Source organism: Macrobrachium nipponense, chromosome 27 (genome assembly GCF_015104395.2).
Source record: "Macrobrachium nipponense isolate FS-2020 chromosome 27, ASM1510439v2, whole genome shotgun sequence".
In the NCBI taxonomy this organism is placed as follows: Eukaryota; Metazoa; Arthropoda; class Malacostraca; order Decapoda; family Palaemonidae; genus Macrobrachium; species Macrobrachium nipponense.
In genome coordinates, this window is record NC_087216.1 from 31,207,544 (window position 1) to 31,221,889 (window position 14,346).

The following is a 14,346-nucleotide window of genomic DNA, read 5'->3' on the forward strand; positions in this document are numbered from 1 at the left end:
GTTCAATCTTGGATGAAACCCGAATGCAGAAAGCTTCCACAACATCAGCCGTTTCACACATCTACACAAAAGGTTTACTGGCAGCTTCAAACCCGTCTTCACACACTGCACTACTCACCTCTATCCCTAAATCCTGAAAATTAACGTTTGCAAGCTTTCGTGTCTTTCAGCTCCGCATCTCTTCCGTCGTCCGCATTCAACAAATCCTCAAAAGAGTCACTCCATCAACCCAGGATTGTATTCTCATTCGACGGAATCTCTCCATCTGCCATTTATCTTACGATCCAATTGTTCATTAGCCTTCCTCTCTGTACTAACCAACTTGTAGTGCAACTTATCTCTCTCCTTTCTTTAACACAATGGTTCTCAGGGAATTTCAAAGTTTTAAGGATTGTGGCTACAGATTGTCAGGTTCAAACTGGCTCTAGGACCACACAAAACGCAGTGTGCATCGGTCTGCGCTATTGAGAGGTCACGCTGGGTTTTCTCTCTGCTAGCTCGTGTATTTGTGTTGGTATTTTCTTACATATTATTCGGAATGCGTCTTTTGAGGCAGATCATTTTGGAAAGGGGGAAGGAATGAATGACATTCTGACATATGGTGAAAGGGTGTATGGGCCAAAAAAGGTTGAGAACACTGCTTTAATACATACCCTCTCTCTCTCCCTCCTGTGCCTTCTTCTTATGCACCTTATCCATCCTCGCGTGCTTCTAAACGCAATCCTCCTTCCTGTCTTGCAAATGCATTTCCTCATCCCACAACTCACTATTTTTATGCCCTCTTCCCAGCTTCCTAGAACCATAAATGTAAAGGGCATATATATATGAATGTATGTATATATATATATATATATATATATATATATATATATATATATATATATATATTAGCCAACTTCTCTCCCCTTATTTAATACATAACTTCTTTTCCTCCCTCTTTTGCCCTCTCCTTGAGCAAATATTTTACAGTCACACACACACAGACGCAAACACACACACACACACACACACACACACACACATATATATATATATATATATATATATATATATATATATATATATATATATATATATCATTAAGAAGACACAGAAAATAATAAAATTATAACAGACTGTGATAAAAAGAAGAACAAAATGCAAAAGAATAAAAACGTACTCTAGACAACAAGGAAAGGAGACACACCTATATATTCGACAAAAAAATAAAAAAGCGAGTAAACTAACAAGGCCATAGCGGGGTCCAAAGAGAACTCACAACAGGTGTACTACTACAGCAGTGTAGCAGAAGACTGGAAGTTTAATCGTGGAATGATCTCTTTAATGAACAAAGACTCAAGAAGAGTTAAAAAATGACTCCTTCGGAACTGCATCTAATATTTCAAAATCATCATGTTTTATGTTTAAAAACTGTTCAACATTGTTCTATAGCTGACACCACCAAGGAAATCTATCCTCACCCTTGGTAACTTCCGTGCAAAGCTGACGTTTGTCCCCAGGTCATATCCGGGGCAAGTAAATTTGTACATCGTACCAAAGGTCATTGAAGGACTGCGTCTTTCTTTGAAGTTAAATGGAGAAGATAGTTAAAGGGCTTCTTGGTATGAGCTTTATACTAACAGCCGAAACATAATGGTTACTGTTTATGTACCATTCATCGTAAAGTGATTTAATCAAGCAAAAGAAAAAAAACAATGGTTGCGTTCCTCTTCCGTCAGAAATATTTACATGACCCGAAGTTCGTTAATTCTATTCTTTTTTCATCATGAACAGTGTTTTATAATTTGCAAAGAACTGCCTACGAAAAAATATATTACAAGAATTTTGTCTCAAAAATAACAATTTTCATCTTGGTCTTTCTTTTATTTCAGTACGTTACAAAACGGATATTATTTTAAGTTGCAAAACTTCCTGCCCTTAGTCTCTCGGATGAGAGATCACGTGGAGATTTCCAGAACATTCCTTCCCACTTGTATGAAATGATATTTTCAGAGGCACCACAGGTGTTTCTCACCCAGCTGATAACATTGTCACAGAACTCAAAACTTGGTCATTCCAACTTGCTTCAAAAGTGATAGCTACAGATGAATGGCTGAAATCATGTATGATAGGTAAGGCTTTAGACCTTTTCGTTCTTATTTCAGAGGCCGAATGAATGATAAATTTTCTTTAAAAAAAATTTAAAAAAAGAAAAAAATAAAAAGAAAAAAAAACTTTCATCAAGAGCGGTCATGGGACGTGGCAACAGTATGGCACATCATACTGTAACTCTGACACACAGGAACGGAAGAAATGTCGTTTTAACACATATTAATCTACATCTAATCTTGTAATTTTTAAATCATATTCAGCTTTTATTCACGAATTTTGACGCTTTTACTCCTTATCCTCGAAGCGTTATCGAAATATTCCATCTTGTTCTCACTGAACTGTGAAGTGGAATATTGCTCGAAAAAGATAACTGGTTAATCTGATTTACTTACCCTTCAGAGTTGAGTTCTCAGCAACTTTCGAATACCTACCAAAATAAGAAATAAAGTTAATAAATACGATTTATGACTTTCTTCTATTCAGTTTGTGTTATTTCGTGCTTATGGTAGAAATCGACAAAACCTGCACCCCAACCGATTTTTGGAACCTTTCAGAATAGCTATGCCAGTCAGTCACTTCGTATTTTAAGACACAAACCAAACGGCCCTTTGCTGCCGCAAAAACTATGAAGGTGATTTCACTATGCAAAGAAAACTTCCTCTCCTGGGCAGAACGCGAGATGGCAAAGAAATAGTCGAACGAAGGCGTGTGATAAATAAGAGTTAAGAAGGGACTGCAAGTAACGAAGAGTTCATAAAAGGACAAAACGTAGCTAATAAATAATGGTATAAAGATCTAGTGGTGAAAAGGGACTATGAGTGATTATCAATTAACTGAAATATGTTATGAAGGTCCTGAGCTGAAGCAGTACTAAGGCAGCAAACGTCTTAATGACTGGAGAGACAGAGGAAGATGAAGGACTGATAAGAAAGGATAGGAGGTAAATACTAAACAGTCGGCAGTCAGGTGATTTTGCGATGGTTTCACCGGGCGAAAAGGGACAAACAGATGGCCTAAGAAGACGAGAGACATGGAAAAAGGACTATAATATACGTGTGACTAATGTATTCAGCCGAGGGAAATTAATTGATGGTGAACGAGTCCAGTAGACAACTAATGGCTGGCTGAAAAAAAAAACAGCATATACAAGGGGAAATAAGTGCTCAGCGTTTAAGCGGGTTGGAGTTGGAGTGGAGACAAGAGGAGCATTAGGTGAGTGAATAATAGGTAAATGGAGTATTAGAGGAGATGCAGTTGCTGGTAGGTCGGAGATGGAGTTGCAGTAATAATATACGAGATCAACAGAGCGACTGGCGAATATAGTAAGCAAGATGGGTCGAGATAATATAGTAACAAGATGCGATATGTGACTAATATAATCAGGTGGTGATCGGTAGGTGCAAATCATGACTATTAATAATTAACGTGGTTGAAGTTGAATTGATGTAAAATGGGGTAAGAGGTAACCATAAGATCAATTAACCAGTTACTTGAAGGAAGAACAACTCACTTTATAGCTGGAAGGAATGGTGGTGTTCTAAATAAGTGCCAAAAATGGCCACAGGCGACTAAGAATCAACTGGTGCAATAGAATCTAGTCCTATGAGGGGGGAAATGTGATTATCAGTTATGTGAAGGAAGCTGAAATGGGCACAAGGAAGGAAAAATAATAATGATAGTAAAATGACTTGACGACGGCAAAAAACAATGAAGAGATCATCAAAGGAAATGAAGTAGTTGAGGCTGACAAACAAGATTAATTGATCATTTACTAGAGAGAGAGAGAGAGAGAGAGAGAGAGAGAGAGAGAGAGAGAGAGAGAGAGAACGCAGCTGTAGGAAAGGATTAATGTTTAAAACGACTGGAGGAAGTGTTAAGTGGTAAGAGGTGGCTACTGGTCAAATGTTGGGAGAGTTAATTATCAGGGAGGAGTTGATTACCTGTTCAAAGCAGTAATACAGACAGGTAGAGACCAAGTTGTGATAAACTGATAGAGGAGAGAGGCGCGGAAACTGCCAGAAGAGAGAGAGAAGAGAGAAAACTTTATGGAAGGGAAACTGAGGGGATAAGCAAAGGTCGATAAGCAAAGAAGAGCTAGGGAAATAGGGGAGGAAAGGAAGACGAAAATATGCAAAGGAAGTAGATAGCAGAAGAAAAGAATGCAGGACGGTGAAACTCTAGATGATGAAATGGAAATGGTATATAGGATTTAGGCGAGAGGCCAAGCACTGGGACCTATAAGGTCATTCAGCACTGAAAGGGAAATTGACAGTAAAAAGTTTGAATAGTGAAATAAAAGAAAAACCTCGCAGTTGCACTATGGAACAATTGTTAGGAGAAGGTGGAAAGAGAGATGGAAGAAAGGATATGAACGGAGGTACAGTAAAAGGAATGAAAGGGGTTACAGCTAGGGGGCCGGAGAGAGTGACCAAATATTAGATAAGCGACGATGCAAAATGGTATTGAGAGGTGACAACCATCCAAGAAAAGAATCATTGAATCACCCACTTCCTCGCTAATAAACTCTGGAATTCTTTTCCTGCTTTCATTTTCCCACATTTCATGGCCTAATGCACTACAGACTGACAGGAAGAGCAATGCGGTAAGGCAGGAGAGGGTCGAGTCGGAGTGTTCCCACGGCTTGGAACGTTGCCTTCCATCCCCAGCCCTGACCGAGGTATCGCAATTCTCAGATTCTCAGAGAGAGAGAGAGAGAGAGAGAGAGAGTTAATGAGGAAACAAGTTGATAATAGTATAATAGAAATAACGGATTCCAGAGGAAATCTTTTTTTCTCTTTTATTAAAAAAATAAATTTTAAAGTTCATATTACAACTCATACATATACAGATACGTAATCTGTATACAAAATCAACAAATATATATTCATATTTTTTTATAGATCAACCATAGGAAACTGGGAAAACACACAAGTAGCTTCCATGGGAAAAGGAATGCAAAATCATAGATTACATATATTGTACATGCATTGAATTGTAAAGTTAACTTTAAAATGTATTTTTTTAAATAAAAAGAGACTGCCTAGCAGTCGTATTTTTAGTAAAAGTCTGGGCTCACCGCCAATAACTGGAAATTGCCGCCTTGCAGTTGTACTTTTTAGTAAAAGGCTAGGCCCATCCCCAATAACTGTGGAAACTGCTGCCTTGCAGTTGTACTTTTTAGTAAAAGGCTAGGCCCACTGCCAATAACTGGGGAAACTGCTGCCTTGCAGTTTTACTTTTTAGTAAAAGGCTAGGCCCACCGGCCAATAAACTGGGAAACTGCCTTGCATTGTACTTTTTAGTAAAAGGCTAGGCCCAACTGCCAATAACTGGGAAACTGCTGCCGTTGCAGTTTTACTTTTTAGTAAAAGGCTAGGCCCACTGCCAATAACTGGGGAAACTGCTGCCTTGCAGTTTTACTTTTTAGTAAAAGGCTAGGCCCACCGCCAATAACTGGGGAAACTGCTGCCTTGCAGTTGTACTTTTTAGTAAAAGGCTAGGCCCACCGCCAATAACTGTGGAAACTGCTGCCTTGCAGTTGTATTTTTTAGTAAAAGGCTAGGCCCACCCCCAATAACTGTGGAAACTGCTGCCTTGCAGTTGTACTTTTTAGTAAAAGGCTAGGCCCATCCCCAATAACTGTGAAAACTGCTGCCTTGCAGTTGTACTTTTTAGTTAAAGGCTAGGCCCACTGCCAATAACTGGAAATTGCTGCCTTGCAGTTGTACTTTTTGGTAAAAGGCTAGGCCCACCCCCAATAACGTGGAAACTACTGCCTTGCAGTTGTAATTTTTAGTAAAAGGCTAGGCCCACCGCCAATAACTGGAAATTGCTGCCTTGCAGTTGTACTTTTTAGTAAAAGGCCCACTACCAATAACTGTGGAAACTGCTGCCTTGCAGTTGTACTTTTTAGTAAAAGGCTAGGCCCACCGCCAATAACAGGAAATTGCTGCCTTGCAGTCGTAACTTTTAGTAAAAGGCCCACTACCAATAACTGTGGAAACTGCTGCTTTGCAGTTTTACTTTTTAGTAAAAGGCTAGGCCCACCGCCAATAACTGGAAATTGCCGCCTTGCAGGTTTTACTTTTTAGTTAAAGGCTAGGCCCACCGCCAATAACTGTGATTGATGACAGCAAGGGCACGCGGTCTTAAAAACCCCCTTCGCCACAATAAACCATGCCTGATGATGCCTTTGACAGAAGGCAGTGGTGAAGGCGCATCAGGCAACCGACCCCTTAATGTAGGGATAACGGTGAGAAAGAAGATGAATGATAACTGAAATGATGGAAAGGAGAGATGGGAAGAATTCGATAAACAGAGTAGCGGGAAAAGAAAATATAAATCTATTAAGGAAAGAGAAGTTAATAGGATAACATAATATACAATTACAGAATAGAAATGGAAGCTGTTCATAGAGATAAAGAATATGCAACTCCCACACATACGATGATTCTCATGTGTAACAGAATTTATGCGTTAGAAAGAAAGGGAAAAAGACAGGACGTAAATGAAATAGTATTAACAGCTTTAACCGTCATATTGGATCATAAGATTGATAACAGATGGGTATATAAAATATTATTTGGTGAAGTGAGATCCGAGGAATGTAAGAAAGAGAAACACTTTATTCACTTAAGACAGCAAGAAGTAATTGTTTTAAAAAAATAGAAAACAAATGAGAATAAAAAGGAGGAAGAGAAGGCTGGGGAAAAGAGGGGGTAGGGGGAAATGATGCGGGCTGGAAGCGAAAGAGTGGGGTGGGAGTTGGGGGGAGACTGCGCTGAGTTATGGCGGGATGGAAAACAAAGACACGGAGCAGCAAGATGGAAACAAGAAAAACGAGGGCGTAAAATGACACATTGATGGAGAAAAGGTATTTAAGATGCGAGGAATCTATCGGGCTGGTAATGACGGGGCACTTTTAGCGATTAGACGTTATGATGAAAAAGACGACACTACTTTCGGAATAGAGTCCCTTCTCTGATCGCAAAGAATCTGGAACGGAAAACAACAAGGTGAAAGGTGAGATGCAAATGAGGAATGAGAATGCGAGAAAAAGGGAAGAAAACACGTATAAAGAAATGTGGAAGAGAGCAAAGCATGCTGTGGGGTTGGGAAGACCCGTGAGAGGGTGAAGACCGCGGGCGAAAAGAAAAGACGGGGGAGGGAGCGTTTTTTGTGTGGGGGAGGGTGGGAGGTGGAACGAGGGAGGGAGAGAGAGAAAGAGAAAGAGCGAGAGCGGGAGGAATGAAAGTGGGGGAAATGGGGGAGGGAGTTGGCTAAAGTTGGGGGAGAAACGAACAAAGCTGGAAGACTGAGCCGTGATGAGAATCGCCGTAATAAAATCAAGTAATTATGGTAGCGTCTTGAGAGGAGGTAAACTCCATCAGCGGTACTGCATACAAGCAACACAGCGGCAAATGCCAACCTAAAGCTTGAATGTTACCTGTGTTCTTACAGGTGAGCTTGCAAACCAGCCGGGACAGCTTGCCTCAATATTAGATATCAATTTAGAAAACGTCAAGGGAATTTTCCTTTCGATCTACAGTTACCAGGATAGCAACACGTTGACTCGGCGATCGGACGTTCAGTGAAAATGGAAATATCACTGCTTGCAAGATAGCATGAAAGGCCATGGCGTACTTGGCTTTGATCCAGGAGAAAGCCATGAAATTTCGAACCCCGTTATGATGTCGTGTGCGTAAGGAATTGGTAATCAGACACCTTCCCATGAGATTGCTTTCCAAATGCTATGCAGTGAGATCCTTCAATTACGGAAAGCCCATTGGATAAATTATTTTTCAGGAGAATAAAGCTGACTTCCGGGGTGGCTGCAGCTTTAATACTGCAGTGTTCCTGTGAATGCGATTACTGCACATTCTGCTAACCAAAATAAAAGTATTTATAAATGTACTTACTCGCTACATATTGTATTACTTTATGGACAGACGCTATAGTTCAGAATATAAAAAAATGCACACGTAAATAACAATTCTGGTAGCGGTTAAAATAGAAAAACACATAAAAGGGCGAATAGATGATCCAAATTGAAAGCTTCAGTTCAGCAACGGAATATCGGGACGGCAAGCCACTGACATTTGTACGATTACCTGTTAATAAGTTATACAAGAGTAGTAAGTTTCATTCATTCATTCGTGTTTCACATTGGAGTTCTCATTGCTAAAAATAGATTGGAATCATGATGACGCATTGGTATATACAATGCGTTATAATTTGTTTCTAGTAAATTAAGGCGACGGATGATCAGGGCTGGATGCGACCATTAAAGTAGAAGGAATGGAATAAACGAGTTCTTGTAGATGAGTGGTATCATAATGATCATCCATTACGGGACAGGTGTTGTTAGACGAGCGGCTGTTCATATGATAGGCTTGGATGGGACAGGTATGGGTGGTGGGGGCTTGGGAAGCCGGGGTTCGGATGTACTGTGGGGGCTGCACCACACACGCTGCCACATCTTGTATTGATTTCCTCTCTTGCTAGGGCGGTGCAGGGAAGTCGGGGTTCGGGTAGGGGCTGCACTATGAATATGTGATGACTCTGGACAGTGTGGGCGGTGTGGGTGTGCAGTGGGCGTGTGGGTATCCAACATCATCATAATTACATCAACGTCACGTAAAACCACAGGATGTTCTAGGTCATGCCATGGTGCCACATCTACTAACTACAGACTGAATCGAAACCTAAATCAAGCCATTTCACACAAAAATGACCACATTTAGTAAAACAGACAAAACGGGCAAATCTCCTAATATTGCAACTAAATATATGATGACTCCTAAAATTCATTTCACCCTCTCTTTATGACAAGCGCCGGCCGTCCCTCCCCCCCAACCCCACGACTCGTAACTGGTTCTTCCTATCATCAGCTTCCTTAGATAAGGATATGCATCACGATGTCCGTGTGAACTACTTGTTGCACCAGCAATGCACTCACTCGCCTGATTGGTATTTTGGCAAATGTAAGGAAGGCGTGAGAGTGATGGGCGAAAGTGTGTGCGTGTATGTAAGTATGAGCGTGTTACAGTGTGTGCGTGGAGACGTGGCACCGCTGTCGCGGGTAAACGACTGCGCGCCCGCCAAAACTTTTGAAGCGAAGAACTGCATGACGTTTTTTCTTGTTTCACGCATCCATTGAGCACCCTCAACAGTATCTTTCTCCAGGAGTGAGTCACCGAGCAATGTCTACCATCCTTCCCCGACTCACAGTTAAAGGGATAGCGGGGGCTGTATGACTATGCATCGCGAAATTAAAACCCCGTTTTCACATATTTCTCATTAAGGTTGACTACACGTGGGTTTGTAAAGAGATTCTCAACCTTATAGGAAGAATTCCGGCCTCGCCCCGCTAACATTATAACAAACCAAAGGATGACTCTTTGTATGACTCCTTTATAGCTATATAATTCCACTATTATGCAATCAGCTGACAGAGGTTAGTGTGAAAGGTAATATAAATAAATATTCAGAAATTTATGTCAGAGCCGTAGGAGAGGAGAGCGGCGAAGGTTAGCTTTGCCATCCCCTTTGTCCGACACATCTCAACGGAAAATTCTATGACTAGCAGCAACGTGACCTAATCCCTTTCGTAGACAAACACGTGTTGTCCTTTGCACCATTCACTTCCTGGCTTGACCATTAGGACAGAATGGTCAACATGAAATCTCTTACATCGCCCACATTGCAAACCTACGCCCACAAACACCCCTCTTCCCCCATTCGCCCCACAGCCAAGGAGAGGTACCTCCAACCATGGCGCGCGCCCTTATTTGCCAAACAAGTCTAGAAATTTGTGTTTGAGGTCAGTCCAGGCCATGTGGGTTACGGCAAGGATTGGTGACCTTGGGACAAGTTTTGGCCAGGTGGTAAGACATGGGGGTGGTACAAGAGAGGAAGAGAGGAGAGGAGAAAAGAGACAAAGGTGATAGGGGGAGGGGGGGGATCGTGTGACGTCACTTCGTGCCGTTATCTTGACATCTTTTATCGTCATAATGTATCACCCAGGACCGAAAACTAACCTTTCATCAATCATAAGAGCAAAACTTGAGTGAGCATATTCAATAATGGGATTAGAAGAGAGAATATCGACTTTGGCAACTAGCCCTGCCGACAGACAAATCTCGCTCGGAAAACATTGTTCACAGCACTGCCATTCTCTTTTTTCTTTTCTTTCCTTTCATATTCTTTTCTACGTACTATCAGAAGGCAATTCATTTATGTATAACAAGTAAATGATATATTATACATGGGAGAATGAAAAGTTTAAGCTTAGATAGTGAAATACCGCGTTGCATAATTCCATCAAAGGAAAAACACTCGGCTTCCCCCGTACGTTTGTAGCCATTAGTGAGCTTGGGGAGAGCCTGTTATTGTAACAAAGGCTGACAAGAATGTATTTATCTTTATTTTCTTCGCGTTCATTCTACCAAAATTTGGGATTCATTTTATACCATATGCTTGATCGAATGAACATGAATTATGGATGTTTTATTACGTCTTTAAGAATTAAGAGTTTACAGCTTATGTAAATGTCGTTTGGGGGAAGCAGCAAACAGCTTGAGTTGCGCGCAGAGAAAATGCTGGTTGAAGTAAATTTCTGGTGTAAATAATGTGGCTAGCAAAGAAAACACACGGGAATTGTTTCTAATGTCGTACATAGATAAGGATTGCTAATGATTAGATCTGATTTCGAATCATGATTGCTGTAATCCGCTCTAGCCTCTCTCTCTCTCTCTCTCTCTCTCTCTCTCTCTCTCTCTCTCTCTCTCTCTCTCTTTATATGAGAGAAGTTCAAACCCTGTTTGTACCAGATTAACAATCATTCGACCTCTCTCTTTCTCTCTGGGGAAATTATTATAAATTCCCTCTGATGCCAGCTTTTTTTTTTCCTTCTTTTTTTTATACTGCGAGATGAGTTTGGCTTTTTTCCGGTGCCTTCCTATTCATTTCTTCGCTACCGGTCATTTCATCTCTTTCCTGTCCTGGTCCCCACAAACGCACATACGGTACGCCTGATGTGTAGCTATGCAAGAGAGTAGTAGTAGTAGTGACCACTACTTGCTTTTCCAGGGTTGACTAGGACCAATATTTCTGCTCTTAGGATTTCATTTTTATTTAACCACTTTGAACAGAAAAAAAAATCTTTAACCTGTTCATTGGATTGCATACGCTTGTATTTGGCAATCTCCTTTGCAATAAATAGACAAAAGGTTTAAATTTAAGTTACCATCTTTACCAGTACGTGAGCCAGGTAAGCTTGATCAAGAGTAATTTGACGATGATAAACCAGTGTTCGACACACTGCTATTCGGGATCGGGACAAAGTAAGCTGAATTAAACATAATAATCATGCATACAGTTTGAGGATGTTGATGTAAGATTCGAGAAAAAGATATTTTCATTTGAAAAATGAGAGGAAAAGCGACGATAGAAGTGCAACCAAAAATGAGACTAATATTCGCCCTCCTTATCTGGAAGCTCGGGTGCTCGCATGTGACGGCCGATTTTAACATCAGCTGCATTGATTGGTCTTAAATGTTACATGCAGACGGAAGGAGCGAGGTCTGGGTTTCGCTTTACTTGTTGTATGAGGCAAGGGTTTCCCTGATTTTTCGGTATGGGACTAATAAATAAAACACACGTCCTCTTGTACTTTGTGTAAAAAAAAAAAAAAAAAAAAAAAAAAAAAAAAAAAAAAAAAAAAACTGACATCGTGTTCCTAAGATTCAAGCAAACGTAGTTTGACTAATGGTTAGTCGAAATCAATGGAACCGTTCTTTGAAGTTCGTTGTATTTTTATGTCTCGCTTTAAATGAAGTCGTAGGCTGTAGCCTGGGCGTTTGGTATTTGCCAAACGTACCCAGGCACGGCTCGCTAGTCTGTGGGGCCCACAGGGTGCATTCGGTAACACCAGTAATTTTCCGTATAACTCAATTTCCTTCGATTTTTTCTCCCTAAATTGTGTTGTATTTGCCAAAATAAGTAACCCTCGCCAAAATATTGTAGTTCAATGAAGCTCTCCCAAGTATCTGAGCAAGTTTTCATTTTCTTATTTGTTTGTGAAGTTTAAGAAGCAAGTGAAAATGACCATGTCGATATCAAAGCTTAGTCTGTTGCGACGAGAGTACGGCAGAGAACGTGACTTCAACATCATTGGTAGGACTCAGGGAGCAAAATATCGTTCATGGAATACTGTTAAGAGTATAGTATGAACCACGTAGGCTGAATTCAATATATATATATATATATATATATATATATATATATATATATATATATATATATATATAATACAGTCAGCTTCCTACGTGGCTCATAAACAATTATGTATGTATGTATGTATGTATGTATGTATGATATGTATGTAGTATGTATGTATGCATGTATGTATGTATGATGTTCATGTATGTATGTAATTATATATATATATATAATATAATAACTATATATATATATAGATATATATATATAGTCGTTCGTTCTAAAAAGGGGCAAAATGAGTCAATAGTTGGCTACTGCTTCATCCAAGACTTCACTGCCGAAATATGGATGAGTCCCAGTGTAGAAACTTCTCCAGAATTAGCCACCATTGGTCACGTGTTTATGCGACTCATTTCCAATATCTCTGGCTCCCTATCTTTCCCCACTTTCTGGATCTTTATACCCTCCTCCCTTTCGACACATGCAAATTGATCATTTTCCATCAACCTATTGTTCTCTGCGTAACTCAAGAGTCAAAATTTAGCAATAAACCCCATCAAAACTTGACTTCTATAAAGGCAAGTTGGTTCAGTGAACCCTTCATACATTCCAGCCCTCTTCCAAATCTTTTGACGGATACTGCTACCTCCCTTGCATCATTACTTTAATTCCCAAATACCTTCAACATATAAATCAACCACCTCCATTCTCCCACCAGCCATCTTTCTCATTTCCATTAAACCCGAAATGTCTTTTCTTGCTACCATCAAATTTCAACATCCTCCTCTTGCAAACTCTTTCACTAGTAAACACTACACTACGATATCTAAATTAGAACTGCATTGTCTGCAAATGTATTCTATTCTATTATGTTCCACACTTCATTGATAACCCCCACTCCATATCCCACTACGTACTTTGCAATTGCACCTATTACAGTACTTTCCTTTCTCTGACATGTCCCATCACTATATTCATAATGACACTAAATAACCATGATAGATGAATAAAGCGCCATTTTACAGCTAACCAGTCACTCTAACTCGCACATTCTACACACTTCACTTTAATCCTGAAAATTTTTAGTCACTCAGTACAGGATCTTCTACACCAAGATTTTCCGGCCTCAACACCCTCCAAATTTCATGTCTATCACTGCCATAGATTTATCATAAGGCATACTGATACACATACTCTCTTTTTGCCTAAACCCTCACTGTTCTTCCCCTATCAAACCTTCTGCTATCACTCTTAATTTCTCAATCAAAATCGTACCATACAACCTCTCTTATGCTCTATGTTATGCTATTTACTTGCAGTTTTTCATCTCTTCTACGTCTAATTTTCTACAAATGAACAGTTATTCCTCACACCCATTCATTGGGAACCTTTCTCTCATCCAAAAGTAACTTTGACAACATGGTCAGCTATAATATACCCAGTCACATTTCCAGTAGTACCATACTACAGCACCTCACTTGTAATCTCATCAACATCTGGGATCTTCTAATACCTTTGCGGCGTGTTTAGGACAAGCCCGTTGAGATTAACGTGAAAACAAACAAAAGACTAAATATCATAAACATAATGACAGCCAAGAAATTATTAGTACTAGATAACGACCTCCGAACACCCTTGGGGGTCACTATCTAGGAAAGATCCAAAAGAATATTACGCTCTGTTATAAATGACCAAAAATTAACTAAAGATAAATTCAAAACAACAATCCTACCACTAAACCAAATTGCAGGATTTGATATACTAGCAACAAGCTTATGATAGGACGTAACATCGCAATCTGTGACTTTCCATCAAAAGCTCTAGCAAGAGGAGTACCACAAGGCAGTGTCCGGGGAACGACACTGTTTAGTATGCACTTTACTCTGTCGTATTATCATGGCTTACGAAAAACACATGAAGAGAAGTGTAAGTTTGTCGCAGATGTTTCATATTTTCACCTGGTTATGGACATCAGAGATGCTATTGTGATCAAAATAGGGATCAGCGAAGGTTGTATAAATGAGAATATAAATG

At 39.9% G+C, this 14,346-nt stretch overlaps 1 long non-coding RNA gene across 1 annotated transcript in view; it reads right to left on the reverse strand.

Moving 5' to 3' along the window:
- Window positions 1-452: 452 nt before the first annotated feature.
- Window positions 453-14,346, reverse strand: part of LOC135200993 (uncharacterized) — a 28,103-nt gene continuing 14,209 nt past the window's right edge. Inside the window, exons 2-3 of the long non-coding RNA XR_010311433.1 lie at window positions 2,484-2,518; window positions 453-793 (exon numbers count right to left, since the gene is read on the reverse strand). This is a non-coding gene — a long non-coding RNA (uncharacterized LOC135200993). The remainder of the gene's footprint in view (window positions 794-2,483; window positions 2,519-14,346) is intronic.